The sequence below is a fragment of the Cyprinus carpio genome, chromosome B1 (genome assembly GCF_018340385.1).
Source record: "Cyprinus carpio isolate SPL01 chromosome B1, ASM1834038v1, whole genome shotgun sequence".
Classification (NCBI taxonomy): domain Eukaryota; kingdom Metazoa; phylum Chordata; class Actinopteri; order Cypriniformes; family Cyprinidae; genus Cyprinus; species Cyprinus carpio.
Genome location: NC_056597.1, coordinates 36640299 through 36653163, shown reverse-complemented (window position 1 = coordinate 36653163; position 12865 = coordinate 36640299). Strand labels below are relative to the sequence as shown.

At 38.3% G+C, this 12865-nt stretch overlaps 1 pseudogene; it reads right to left on the bottom strand.

Moving 5' to 3' along the window:
* Positions 1 to 12865, bottom strand: part of LOC109086071 — a 137775-nt pseudogene that overhangs the window by 17283 nt on the left and 107627 nt on the right.

Below are 12865 nucleotides of genomic sequence, written 5' to 3'. Positions count from 1 at the left end.
CCACACAGTTCCTGCTCCCAAAGGAGCCTTACCTAATTCCCACACTGCCACAGCAGTTCCCGCTCCCACAGGAGCTTTTCTCCATTTCCCCACTGCAGTAGTTCCCGCTCCCGTAGGAGCTTTTCTCCATTTCCCAACTGTTGCAGCAGTTCCTGCTCTCGCAGGAGCTCTTCCATATATCCCCACTGCCGCAGCAGTATCCGCTCCCGCAGGAGCCTTTCCTGTCTTTCCCCACTGCCGCAGCAGTGCCCGCTCCCACAGGAGCTCTTCCATATTTCCCCACTGCCACAGCAGTTCCCACTCCCGCAGGAGCCTTGCCTAAATTCCCTCACTGCCGCAGCAGTTCCTGCTCCAGCAGGAGCCTTCATCTTTATTTGAATCTGCAGCAGTGCTCACTTCCGCAGAAGCCATTTTTTCTTTTCAGATGCCACAGCAGCGGCCGCTTCCGCAGAAGCCAATTTCTCTTTTCAGATGCCGTAGCAGTTCCCACAGGAGTTTTCTTTTCAGATGTTGCAGCAGTATCTGCTGCCGCAGGAGCTCTCCCATATTTCCGCACTGCCGCAGCAGTATCTGCTTCCGCAGGAGCTCTTCCATATTTCCACACTGCTGCAGCAGTCCCCGCTCCCGCATGAGCTATTTCATTATTTTCCCACTGCCGCAGCAGTTTCCGCTCCAGTAGGAGCCTTTCTGTATTTTAATCTGCTGTAGCAGTGCTGCAGGGGGATGCCCCGGGCTCGGGAGTCTTGGAGTTCTCTCCCCGGACAGCACGCCAAATACGCATAACCTTTATTTAATTATAAGTAAATGTGAACTCGTGAAATAACTCATAAAGACATTTACAGCCACCTGCTGGCAGACTTACAAGTGCTTCTCAAGAAATTAGAATGTCATGGAAAAAGTTCATTTATTTCAGTAATTCAACTCAAACTGTGAAACACATGTATTAAATAAATTCAATGCACACAGACTGAAGTAGTTTAAGTCTTTGGTTCTTGGATGATTTTGGCTCACATTTAACAAAAACCTAATCTAATCTCAACAAATTAGAATATGGTGACATGCCAGTCATCTAATGCTGTGCAGGGCATTCACAAATGAGGATGTGAGAGCATCAGTATTTAACCCCATATTGCCCAAGGTTGTACCAATGGCCAAATGTCCTAGGGAGGACCTGGACACATATTCAGATTCACTTCAGATTCACTGGCTACACTAAGCAGGACTGTTACATACCCTTGGAGGAGACTTCTTTTGCACACTCTCAGCCTCAACACTCCCATAGCGATGAGGGCTCAAATCTGCAGGGTATTGCAGGTCACAATCAAGATGGCCCTTGCTAAATAAAATCTGGATCGGTCGGTTTCTCGGCCGGACGATTTCCTGATACCTAGCTGCCCTGACTTTACTGATAACTAGACCAGATCAAGTGGCACGCACTTTGCTTGCCGACCGGATCGAGCGGCACACACATTGGCTGCAATGGCTGATGCCCAGGAGAAAGGTCCTTGGTAACATGCCCTCGGTAGATCAGTGTATTTCTTCATTAACTGTGTCCCCGGATGAGGCCCTTAAGTAGGAGCTACGCTGCCCTCCGGAGTGCAGGCATGTATTGATGATTTGCTGGTTCGTGTTTTATAACACTGTATCAGGATTGAGAGGTTATTTTGGTGTGATTGCATATCTGATTAAAGCTACTCACTGTAAGTACTCAGCAGGCTTTCAAACTGGGCCACCAGCCCGACGGCATGCAGCTGTCTGAGAAAGCCCTTATCCTCCAAACCTGCATACAATCGCATGGCAAATCCACATGCCAGCGCAGCCAGCTGCAGATACACAACACACACATATTCACAAACACTTTGTCACAATAAAATGAAGCATAAACAAATGACTTATAAACAAATTATATCAATGCTGAGAAATGGATTTAAACAGTTTGGAATAGTTTTTCATCAAAGTGAAAAACTCTTTTTTTAAAAACACTGATTTTAAAACTGTCTGATTACTTACTGCCTGGCTGAAGACAGCGTCCCGTCTCTGCTGCAGCTGCAGGCCCTGGGCCGTGCTGCACGCTGCCTCCTGGAGCAGGACGAAGCTCACTGAGCGCCTCGCCCTCTCTGCTACTTCTGCCACACACTTTTTCAGTGACTGAACCAGGACGGCGAGTTCATCCCACCAAACCACAGTTGCCACGGGAAGCTCTGGGGGAAAATATGATAAAATGACTCAGCTTTCCAGTAATGTGTTTTTCAAAAACATTAAGAGTGACCTGGTTTCTACTAGTACACAGATGGTTAGTGTTAAGTGCTTGTGGTTTGTTTAAAGCACTTGTCTTGAAAAGGCAGGGGTGTGTCTAGAGCATTTTAAATGGGGTGGCCAGTCTGGGGCACAGGCTCAAAAGAGGGTGGCCGGGGGGGGGTGGGGGGGGGGGGGGGGGGGGGGGGGGGGGGGGGGTTATGATTTGCGGCACGATGTATGTTAAAATACATCGTGTATACACTCACTTAACAAAGAGTGACAGCTTTTTTAGTGGTAATGAGCAGAAGCTTTCTAGTCTATGATCCATTTAAAACAAAAAAAAAAGTTTTTCAGCCACACACACATTGCAAAGTTACAGGAATGACATCTGCATATTAATATGGGATTCACTCTCGAAGTAGCAGTGATAGACACAATGATGACCAAAGCAATAGACGGGCGAAAAATGTGTGAAAATGGGCATTAAGACTAGAGCACCCTCACTAATTTTAGAAGCACCCTCAGTGATTATTTCTGGAACCTGGTTAATATGCTTTTGTTGCAAAAACTATATACAAAAACAACAAAATACAAATGCACTTAATAAAACAATTGAATAAATGCATATTTATAAGTTAAGCACTTAACTAAAATAAGTAGGCTATTAATAAAATAAATAACTAGAGTAGGCTGACTATAATCAGCTTGCTTCCATTTAATGAGATAAGCCTACTCCTCATCTGAATTAGAAAAAAGGTGCTTCTAGTCTTCAGTGATGCAAGAACGTTTGAGCATACACGTAATCTCTGAGCAAAAGCAGAGACAATTCATAAAAGAAAAATGTATATTTAAAAGCACACATCCAGTTTTGTGTGAGTGAAGGAAATCCACTTGCGAGTGGAGATTCGTGCTCGCGCATTAACATGGATCACGTAACATTATGCGCTCTCGATATGTCAAAATATCACGCTATAGAAACTGCCTAAAATTAAGTATAAAGAGGAGAAGAAAGTGGCCCTAGGCAGCTACACATGCCAGGATCCGCCACTGCCAGATGCAGTTAGAAATTTACTAAAAACAAGTCTATCGCAAGACATCTGGTGCCACCCCTGGCCACCACGTAGGTGTGTGTGAGTGAAAAGGTGGTTGCTAAAAAGCATTTAAATGCACCAGAAATATTTTTTTCCGCTAATCTTTGACATATTTCAAGACTGTGATAATCCAAAGCTAAAGTTTTCTCTTTGCATTTAGTGTATGGAAAATAATTACATTTTTGTGTTTTTTCCTCTTATACAAATTGATGGTATCGTCACCAAAACTGGAATTTAAAGGGTTAAAATCCTGAAATTAAATAAATATTTGATAGTTATGATGAGGACTGATGCTGGTTAAAAGATTTAACTTAGTAAAAGTGGAAAATAATAATAATAATATATAATATTTTAGGCAATGTTTAATATGTGACCATTTTTGGTCATTAATGCACTCAACGGCGTAAAATATATAATGCAGCACAAGGGTTAAATGAGAAGATGCAATGTTCAGGATAAGCCAATAAAAATACATCCTTACTGCAGTGGAAAGGAAAGAGACTGAGAATGCCAAAAACTAACAGACTGAAGCTTTCATTTGTTCCTGCCTCGATAAAACTGCTGAATTTAACCAAAAACAACACACCTATAGCACATTAGAACTATTACTGTGTTTTTCACTTTACATATCTTGCATTTTATGTTTATACACTGTTATATTTGAATGTATGTTCTTACTTGTTTCCCAAGACAAATTGTTATTGTATGGTCAGAGCAACATTGTAGCACTTTGCCCAAGACAAATTTCCTTTCGGGGACAAATAAAGTTTATCCTATCCTATCCTAGTGCTCTATTAGCTAGAGAAACAGCAAGTTTTAACATGAAAGTTCACTAATTTAAGTGTGTTTATATTTGAAATAATACGCACGTATAAATCACTCACAATAAGAGCAGGAATTTGCATTAAGTATATAGGGCTTTAAAACCAGACCAAAAGTATGCAAAACTGACCACTATTGGACCAAAACATGGAAAATGAACAGTTTTTGTTATGATAGCATTGTGAAATAATTTCCAGTCAGTGAACCTGAATTGAATGTAGTAGTAATTTCTTTATTCTTTGTGCACTTTTGTTCATGATTTTTGAGGACGATGGCATCTTACAGCTGGTACATGTTGACATTTATCTAATCTGACTCACTTGCTCCAAGTGACAGATGAAAAAAAATAATCCATGGAAAGTATTTCCATTTTCTTTTAATGACAGTTAATAAGCCTGTTTATTTATGCATGCATGAGTACATTGCATTTAGCACTGTGTGATTTACCCTGCTGGGTAAGGCAAAGGATTTAATGGAATAAAGAAGTTTTTTATAATCTACAATTAATAAAGTTTTATAATCTACTATTAGAGATAGTTTTTGAGTGCTGTATGCAGGAATGAATCTCTTTCCAACATGTATAAAAGCAGCCCACTCACTGGTAGGATTACAATGCAGTTAAAATGCTCTGAGAAAATAGCAGATCAAGCTTTAGAATAAACTGTGTTTAATGCTTGAGGGCATGCACGGGTCTGTTTGTTATCTAAATTACAGACTAAAACAACTACAACTCTTATCAAAGTCCCAAAAGCCTGGAGACAGAATTAGATCAAAGTTAGCAGATATGATCTTTGAGGCTATAGAGACTAAGTCTTGTCTTCCTTGTCTAAACATGGTCTGGAATTTAAGAACATTAATGTTTTTGCTCCATCGGTCAAAATAGCCCCAAATAAAACCACAGAGTGTCCAAGCAGTACATAATAGTGGGTGTCTCATTTATTAAAAATTTGTTTTTTTTTTTAACAGATCTCTTGAAAAGAAAAAAAAAAAATCAATGACTCACTCGTAAAGACAGTCACATGCTTTGTTTTTTGAATGAATTCATATTTTTAAACAAACTGGTTGAACAAATGATTCAATGACTCGTTCGTAAAGACTTTGCTTCTGAATGAATGAATCGTTTTTGAAAGAATCGGTTGAATAAACAATTCAATGACTCACTCATAAAGACAGTCACTTGCTTCGTTCCTGACTCAATCAACAAATTTTAAATGAATCCATTGAACGAACAATTCAATTTCCCCTTTTAAAGACAGTCACTTAATTTGCTGCTGAATGAGTTAATGTTTGTCAATGAATCGGTTGAAGCAAATGATACAATGACTCACTCATAACAGCTGCCACTGTCGTGTCTCAGGGCTGATGATGAATTTTTTTTCAGTCAGATTAATAAGGACTCGGAAGACGGAGTTCCAGATGTCGAAATATAGATTTTATTACTCAAAGTAACAAAGTCGAGATGACGGGCACCGCATCTGAATTTTTCTGTCTGCCCGCGCACTCGTTTTATACCTTTATCTCTATACCTTATTAGGTAGTTCTGGTTTTTAATTGGCACTGCCTGCCCGGTTTTGCCACCCCTTTATCACTATATTTTTTCTTAATGGTGGAATTCGGCCAAATCAACAATCTCTCCCTATTGGTTGGCTATGGTCACGTGAGACATCCCCCCAAGTCTGTTTACTTCTGATGTCAGCATTTGGAAATCACCCAAAGTTCACAGCGTTATTTTAGTTCACAGGTGCATTTCAGAGGTTAGTTTAGTTCACAGATACAACTTAGTGGAATATTAAGGTCCAAAATACATGGGAGGTCTTTTATGTGTCCACCAATCCTGTTCAACACTACTAGTACTGCCCAATGGGAGGGCCTTTATACATCCCGACCCTCTTCATGACATCCAGCATTTAGGAATAACTCAGCATATTAATCAGTTTATTGCTTTCTTTCATAATTATGCATAATATTAGAAGTAAGATAATACCTTATTGAGTAATACCATAGAATAACACAATATAACTTGTCACATTCCTGACTTAATCAGTGCTTTGAACGAATCACTTGAATGACAAATTCAACGAGTCACTCTTAAAGACAGCCACGTCATTCCAAAATACATTTCTGTTAAACAAATTGTTCAAAAAATGATACAGCAACTCACTCATAAAGACAGTCACTTGCTTCATTTCTGACTGAATCAAAGTTTTTGGATGAATCAATTGAACGAATGATTCAATGACCAATTTAAACAAATAATCCAGTAACTCTCTTATAAAAATAGCTGCTTAATTTGTTGCTGAATGAGGTAAATGTTTGTGAACAAACCATTTAAACAAATAATTCAATAATTCACTCATACAAGCAGCCACTTAATTCCAGTTGAATTAATAATTTAATGATTTATTTATAATATTTTTTATGATTTTTTTTTAACTTTTTTACCACATCACTAATCACAGATAATATAACATGTTAACATGTTCAGACACCTTCCATTTTCCTCATAAAAATCAATTCTAAATGTCAAAGACAGCAGCCCTGTTGAAATTTCACATGCCCTAGCTTGTATTTCTTGCAATTCGTCATTCATCTCTCTGATTTGTCATTTGTTTTAGAAAAAAAGGTGCATGAGAAAAGAACTTAAATATTTAATCTATGAACTAGATCTGCCTTACGCCTTTCATGTGCATCTGTTTTGCAACAAGCCCTGCGTTTGAATTTGTTTTGCATTAGTCATCAGATTTTTGGCAGGATTATCCTTGTTTTGCATTGAGTGGCTTTTTCAATGACCCCCATTTCACAAGAACATTAATTGAAAGAGTCACGTTCAGTAGTTCGGTTCCCACCCAGGGTGTATTCACGCCATTGATCGGAATAGCTGTCTTTATTAAATTAATTACTTTTTATGTGCATGACACGAGACATCAACCTAAAAACCGGTCCGACATCATTTCATCAAGCCTTTGAATGACAGCTGATTTCGTGTGTTATGTGAAGTATTTGGACAGACACAATAATACATTGCATACAATGTTGACATTGTCACAGAAAATGTAAATACTGCTGACAATGATCTTGCAAAGATGCAATCTTGTGTAAGGGGAAAATATTAGCACACATTTGTATTCTTGTTAACAAATGATGCAGTACTTTTGCTACATTTAAACGGCTCTTATAAAAATGAAAAAACACCATATTTTTTTAAATCAATCATGGATAATTAAAGACCAATTGCTTCAACATGACACGAAGGCTTAGTCTGTTTGCTTAGTCTGATGACATAGCACAGAGTAAACGTAAAAAAAAAAAAAAAACCTTTTGGGGCCAATTCACGTATTTGTCGGGCCGCCGATATTACTACAACTATTAGAATACAGGGTTCAAATAGGTTTCAAATAGACAGAGTCAGTGGAAGTTTTTTTTTTTTTTTTTTAAAGTGCAAGGTCTAGAGACGTGTTTTTAGAAAGCTCCAACTCCAAGTGTAATATGAGCTCGGCGTAAAAAAAAACATAACTGCCCTACAGTAAATTCTTTATATTGTAGATTGCAACAGGCAGAACCTCAACATGTAGTTTCAGATAATGTCCAAGTGATGGCAGCATTGGCTGCATTAAAACTCTGAGGTTTTGTGCTCTTGCACTGCTTGTCATCGTTTTTTTTTTTCACTTTAGCACTGAGTGTCAGAAGTTTCCTTTAAGTATTCCTGTCTGACAGAAGATCTTTGGATGGTGCTAATATTCATCTCTCAACTGACACATCTGACAAGTGCTAAAAAAAAAATAATAAATAAAAGAAAATTCTGTGGGTTGTTATAAAGCGTGAAAAAAAAGTACAACCAGTGAAAAAATCTCACAGAAAACATCTCGAGTGAAGTGGAAAATCTGCCATTAGAAGCTTTTCTAGGATGCATGAAGTTGGCAACACGTGAAATATATATATTAAAATCATGAAGAAAAATTATGATATATCTTCACATTTTTGTACATACTTAAACCCTTTATGTATAGGTATTTAAAGGTATTTAAAATGTATGTTGTAATGCAATATATATATATATATATATATATATATATATATATATATAATATATATATATATATTCATAAATAAAACTATTATTACATTTTTAGATTCCTTGCTTCATCTGAAACATTGTTTGTCATGTGTTTTAATGCATTTAATTTTTTAAGGTGTAGCAAAGCATTAAAATGCATTATAACTCTGGTTACCATTATTAATGGGATCAAACAATGCATTGTAAGGTGCATTACAAGGCCTAATTAATGCATTAAAATACTTTTAATAATGCATTGTATATAAAGGCTTCAAATAAAGTGTGACCCAAAATTCAAATAATAAATCAAATGCAATCTCAAATCCTCATAATGGGGAGCGTTAAGTGTAACAAAAATATTTCATTTTCATAATTAATCCAGGGCAATGGCATAATTAATTCAGTCAAAAGCATGACAATGAAATGATTTTTCCCATAGTCTATGCCTCACCATAAAAGGAAATCACCTTTAGGCAGTTAATTGATCATTCAAGCAGCCGTTTGGCATATCTGATGTATTATTTTAGCATTTAAGTATTTGCTGGTTGATTGCAGCTGCAGTCTAGAGTTATAATTGATCATTTGAGCGTTTGTATTCAGTGTAGTTTGTCGTACCGGGACTGTGTGAGGTGATGACGTCTGCCAGCGTGTGGCTGGGGGCTGATTCCTGGTTGTTGTTGTCTTGTTCCTGTAGTTTATCCACCAGGGCGATGACACAGTTCAAACTCTTCGCCACACTGGCCCAGACCCTGTCCTAGAAGAGACAGAGCAAACGGTTAACGGACCCACACTTACATCACAGAGACCTGACACAGAAAAATGTAGAGTTTATTTGCTAACCAGACCAGTGTGATCAGCAAATATCTACATTTTATAGCATTGGGTTTAGATTTTGTGTTTACACATATACCATGCATACTCTATTTTACAAACTCAACACACACATGTATGTACTGTAAACATGTTAATATTTAAGAGATTTGCTCTGAAAGATTATTTGATTTATTTTAGGGTTCATTTAGATGTAGTTTCTGAAGCTGTGCTCCACTCCTTTCCAGAAGTTTCTTCAACACCCTAAAGATGACATGTTTTCCGTCCGCCTGTTTTTGGCTTCTTTACTACAGAAACTTCTTTTCTTAAAACTTAAATTAAGATCTAGACAAGTTCAACAAATGTATATAGTTCCTAATTGAAATTCGGCATGGTTACTAAGTCACGATGTTTCTGTAATGATCTCATTAAAAGCAACTGCAGAAGCTGCACACACACACACACACACACACACACACACACACACACACGTATTGCAGACCACAACCGCTCCAACTGTCACATACAGTTTCAACTTCAGCTCTGGTTTAATATGCTGATGTTGTTGGTTAACATTTTTTACTCAGAAAAATTATCCAGAGCACCAAAAGATAAGACGGTCTCCTCATGCATTACATTTAAAGCTAAAGGAGGAGGAAAATATCCTCGAAAGAGAGTGTGTTTGCTCTTTCTTTTTTATTGTACATTTTTATGGAGAGAGAGACAATAAAACGACTTCTCATAATATTTAATTAAGCTCTTACTGGTTACTCCTATGACATTTATGCAAATTGATAAAAGCAGCACTTCCATTGGCTGACAGAGTAAAAAATTACATGAACATAAAACATTCTAACAGGAAAAATGACAACATACTACTGCTATGAATAATTGGGAAAATTCATCATCCTAATGTAGAGCAAAACGTCAGGCATGGCTTCTCCTTCCCTCCTGTGAGCGGCGCGCAAGGGCACGCAAGTTATATTGCTATTGATTAGAGATGCTTGTCTTATCTTGGCCTCTAATCCTCTCCTGTTAGCCACGGTTATGACACACACACACTCTTGAAGGCAATTACAGGAGGCAGACACCACAGCTTCACATCCACGTTCCACAGCACCACTGACTAAACAAACACAACACACTCTTAGTCTGTGACTTGAGTTTGTGGTCGTCCTTCAGTTTGTGTGGTAAAGCTTTCCACTATCAGATGCTACAGTAATAGCGGTTGCCGTGTGTGCTGATGTCACTGGCTCGGTTGCTAGCCTGATCCCTGTCCTGCCTCTGGTCCTGTGGAATGACTGAACCTCTCAAGATCCTATCAAATATATCCGCGCTCAAGCACGGTCAGACTCTCTGAAGTGCTGCAGACACAAGCAGCAAATGTGCAGGAAGCCTGTATCCACAACTGAATAAAAAAACAAAAATAATTGGGACTTCTTTTCTCACATTTAAGACTTTTTTCTTGAAATTGCAAGCTTATATCTTGCCATTTTGACTTTATAACAGGCAATTGCACGGTTATGTCTCACAATTCTGTGAAAAGTCAGGTAATAAACTCACAAGTGTGAAACAAAAATCTGAACTGCAAGACAAAAATGCAATTTTGTGAGAAAAAAATGCAATTTGGTTTATGTCCCCGTAAATCTGACTTTGTAAGAAGCAACTGTGTTTATAGCTCACAATTCTGAGAAAAGAAGTCAGAAATGCAAGATATAAACTTGAAACTGTGAGAAAAAGTGCAAATTGTGAGAAATAAAGTCAGAATTTTTTCAAAGGAGAATAACTGACTGTAGCATTATTTTCAGATAAAACAGTATACTTAGCATGTTTCTTAAATATCTGCAAACATATTATGGTATTTGTATGCTTTAGTAGAGTCAAAAGACCGAGACGGCAGAAAGCACATAATGTTTGCTTTCATTATTTTACAAAAGCGTGGTATTGTGAGTGCACACAAATTGAAGTAGAGTCTTTACAGATTTAAAAGATGTATTACTCTTATCTGTATGACCAAAAATTACAGAGTACTTTAGGAGCAGATGGAGCACACCGGGCGCCTCAATTTTGTCATGCAGTGAGTTCAGCTTCCCACACACTTGAACAGTGCACGATTCTCCAGGTTAACACTAGAATTGAGTTGACCATGTAAAGTTAAATATTTCAGATGGTAAGTCATATTTGAGGTCGAGCGTTTGGATGTCCTTCCTATCCACTTCCACTCCATTACCACATAAATAACAAATATAATAATACGCAGTTAACGATCTGGTTTAGTCACGTACTGCGTGACTTCGCCGGCTGGATTTTTTTTTCTGCGCGCCTAAGCGACTAATAAAATTTTGGTCGACCAAGGCCTCTTCTGGTCGACTAACGTTGTTTTTTTTTATTACTCGACCATATGGGGCAGCCCTAAAATTTTTAAGTATATTTATTTTTCTCTGGGGAAGTTACTTTGTTTTTACTTTTTCCGCATTTTTCACTGGGGGGGTTCAGCCCGAGACTTACCTCTGCTGTCCCTGCGTTGAGAGAAATCAGGAGTGAGATGTGGAGACACTTCCTTCAGCCCGAGACTTATTCATTTCACTTTTGAAATGAAATTTCCATTTACAAAAACCAAAAACATAACTTTTTTTTTTTTTAATTGTTATTAAAAATAAATAAGCAAGCTCAGCCCAGGTGACAAAAAGTAACAAAAAAGTAACTTAATGCATTACTTTTCATAAAAAGTAACAAATCAGTTACTTTTTAAATAGAGTATGCAATACTTTTAAGAGTATTTCCACTAAAAATAAGTTGAAAAATACTGGACATATCGGATATCAGTAAGAATCCAATATTGTGGCATCCCTACTCCTACTGATGCAATGATTTCCATAAAGTGAAGCACTTGCCCATTCCTCCTCGTCGTACTCTTTGTGGTGGCGGGATGAGTCTGAGCGGGTAAAACCACCAGAAAAAAAAAAACAGTTGGTTTGCCCAGACTGTGTTAGACGGGTGACTCTGCGGCCTTCTCATCCGCGGCGTCTGGGAGCCGTCCACATTGTTGCAGACACTGTGTTGCTATCTTTCTCGGCGGTGCTGGGGTGCGGATCAGCCCGCTCGCAGGGCTGGACTGAGCGGAATCTCTGGCACTTGCTGACGTTATCCAGGACGGGCGGCGTGCAGCGCCAGGAAGAGCGCTCTTCACAAACTCATCCTTCCATGAGCATGAACAACTGTGGCTCCGTCTGCAGACGGGGTGCAGAGAAAGAGCCAGCCGTTTAATAACCAACATTTCATTCAAATACAGTGCAGGGCATAAGAGCGTGTGATGAAGATTAAAGGGACGAGTGACGGGCAACAAAACGAGACATGCATCAGAAAAACTAATAAACAAACAGTGATGTATAGTCGATAGAGAACGCAGCAAAGAAGAGAGCGAGTGAAGAAGTTAGAGACACCACAAAAGACACGCCGGTTCTTCTGAAACAACAACATATGATTCATTAGATCCTACATGTGTCGTGCGAATATTAAATAAGGTACCCCCCCCCACAAGAGAAACAGAAAGAGGCAGGATCGACCTCATTCATACTCGTAGGTACTTGTACTATGTATATTTTTTTGTATGTTTGGAGAAACCTCTCAAAGTATAAATGTTCCAAAAGTCCAGATTTCACAGTGAAAACCTCATTGGAGACTCGTGAATAAATCATGATAAACTGATCTGAGGAAAAAAAAAAGTCAAATTTAATTTATAAATGTAAATCAAGGATGAGACAAATAAAAGTAAACACCCTTAAGACGTCTTTGGTAATAAATAATTGAATTAAAAGTTTGAATTAAAATCTAAAAATATGCTGTTTGG